A 2,778-nucleotide genomic window follows, 5' to 3' on the forward strand; every position below is an offset into this window, starting at 1 on the left:
GGGGGGTTTGGGGCAGATTAAAGAGGTTTTGGTGACGATTTGGGGCAGAATTAAGGGGTTTGGGGACGATTTGGGGCAGAATTAAGGGGGTTTGGTGGCAATTTGGGGCAAAGTTCAGGGAGTTTGGTGAAGATTCGGGGCGGAGTTGAGGGGTTTTGATGACCATTTGGGGCAGATTTGGGGGGTTTCGGTGAAGATTTGGGGCAGAATTAAGGGTTTCTGGTCAAGACTTGAACAGAGTTGGGGATGTGGTGAAGATTTGTTGCGGAGTTGAGGGGATTTGGTGACGGTTTGGGGCAGATTTGGGGGTTTTGGTGAAGATTTGGGGCAGAATGGTTTCTGGTGAAGATGTGGGGCAGATCTGAGGGGATTTGGTGAGGATTTGGGGGGGTTTTGTGAGGATTTAGTGAGGATTTGGGGCAGAATTAAGAGGTTTTGGTCAAGATTTGTGGCAGAGGTGGTGACTTGGTGAAAGTTGGGGCAGAGTTGAGGGGATTTGGTGACAATTTGGGGCAGATTTGGGGGTTTTGGTGAAGATTTGGGGCAGAATGGTTTCTGGTGGAGATTTGGGGCAGATTTGAGGGGATTTGGTGACGATTTGTGGGGTTTTGGTGAAGATTTGTGGCAGAATTAAGGGTTTCTGGTCAAGATTTGGGCACAGTTGATTTGGTGAAAATTTGTGGTGGAGTTGAGGGGATTTGGTGCTGATTTGGGGCAGATTTGTGGGTTTTGTTGAAGATTTGGGGCAGAGCGGTTTCCGGTCAAGATTTGGGGCAGATTTGAGGGGATTTGGTCAGGATTTGGGGGATTTGGTGAGGATTTAGGGCAGAATTAAGGGTTTCTGGCCAAGACTTGAGCAGAGTTGGTGATGTGGTGAGGATTCGGGGCGGAGTTGAGGGGATTTGGTGCCAATTTGGGGCAGATTTGTGTTTTTTGGTGAAGATTTGGGGCAGAATTAAGGGTTTCTGGTGAAGACTTGGGGCGGAGTTGAGGGGATTTGGTGCCGATTTGGGGCAGATTTGGGGGTTTTGGTGAAGATTTGAGGGCAAATTAAAGGGTTTTGGTGAAGATTCGGGGCAGAGTTGGTGACTTGGTGACAGTTTGGTGACAATTTATGGGGTTTTGGTGAAGATTTGGGGCAGAATTAAGGGTTTCTGGTCCAGACCTGAACAGAGTTGGGGATGTGCTGAAGATTTGGAGCAGATTTGAGGGGATTTGGTGATGATTTGGGACAGAATTAAGGGTTTCTGGTCAAGTTTGGGGCAGATTTGAGGGGATTTGGTGAGGATTTGGGGGGGTTTTGTGAGGATTTAGTGAGGATTTGGGGCAGAATTAAGAGGTTTTGGTCAAGATTTGTGGCAGAGGTGGTGACTTGGTGAAAGTTGGGGCAGAGTTGAGGGGATTTGGTGAAGATTTGTGGTGGAATTGAGGGGATTTGATGCCGATTTGGGGCAGATTTGTGTGTTTTGGTGAAGATTTGGGGCAGAATGGTTTCTGGTGGAGATTTGGGGCAGATTTGAGGGGATTTGGTGACGATTTGTGGGGTTTTGGTGAAGATTTGTGGCAGAATTAAGGGTTTCTGGTCAAGATTTGGGCACAGTTGATTTGGTGAAAATTTGTGGTGGAGTTGAGGGGATTTGGTGCTGATTTGGGGCAGATTTGTGGGTTTTGTTGAAGATTTGGGGCAGAGCGGTTTCCGGTCAAGATTTGGGGCAGATTTGAGGGGATTTGGTCAGGATTTGGGGGATTTGGTGAGGATTTAGGGCAGAATTAAGGGTTTCTGGCCAAGACTTGAGCAGAGTTGGTGATGTGGTGAGGATTCGGGGCGGAGTTGAGGGGATTTGGTGCCAATTTGGGGCAGATTTGTGTTTTTTGGTGAAGATTTGGGGCAGAATTAAGGGTTTCTGGTGAAGACTTGGGGCCTAGTTGAGGGGATTTGGTGGCGATTTGGGGCAGATTTGGGTTTTTTCTTGAAGATTTGGGGTAGAATGGTTTCTGGTGAAGATTCGGGGCCGCGTTGAGGGGATTTGGTGATGATTTGTGGGGTTTCGGTGAAGATTTGGGGCAGAATGGTTTCTGGTGAAGATTCGGGGCCGCGTTGAGGGGATTTGGTGATGATTTGTGGGGTTTCGGTGAAGATTTGGGGCAGAACGGTTTTCGGTGAAGGCTCGGGACCGCGTTGAGGGGATGTGGTGATGATTTGGGGGGGTTTAGTGAAGATTTGGGGCAGAACGGTTTTCGGTGAAGGCTCGGGACCGCGTTGAGGGGATGTGGTGATGATTTGGGGGGGTTTAGTGAAGATTTGGGGCAGAACGGTTTTCGGTGAAGGCTCGGGACCGCGTTGAGGGGATGTGGTGATGATTTGTGGGGTTTCGGTGAAGATTTGGGGCAGAACGGTTTTCGGTGAAGGCTCGGGACCGCGTTGAGGGGATGTGGTGATGATTTGTGGGGTTTTAGTGAAGATTTGGGGCAGAATTAAGGGTTTCTAGTCAAGATTTGGGCACAGTTGGTGATTTCGTGAAAATTTGTGGCGAAGTTGAGAGGATTTGGTGGCGATTTGGGGCAGATTTGTCATTTTTGGTGAAGATTTGGGGCAGAATGGTTTCTGGTGAAGATGTGGGGCAGATCTGAGGGGATTTGGTGACGATTTGTGGGGTTTTGGTGGAGATTTGGGGCAGAATCAAGAGTTTCTGGTCAAGACTTGAGGCAGATTTGGTGATGTGGTAAAGATTCGGGGCCTAGTTGAGGGGATTTGGTGGCGATTTGGGGCAGATTTGT

This window comes from Charadrius vociferus, unplaced genomic scaffold (assembly GCF_000708025.1).
Source record: "Charadrius vociferus isolate BGI_N301 unplaced genomic scaffold, ASM70802v2 scaffold2466, whole genome shotgun sequence".
NCBI lineage: Eukaryota > Metazoa > Chordata > Aves > Charadriiformes > Charadriidae > Charadrius > Charadrius vociferus.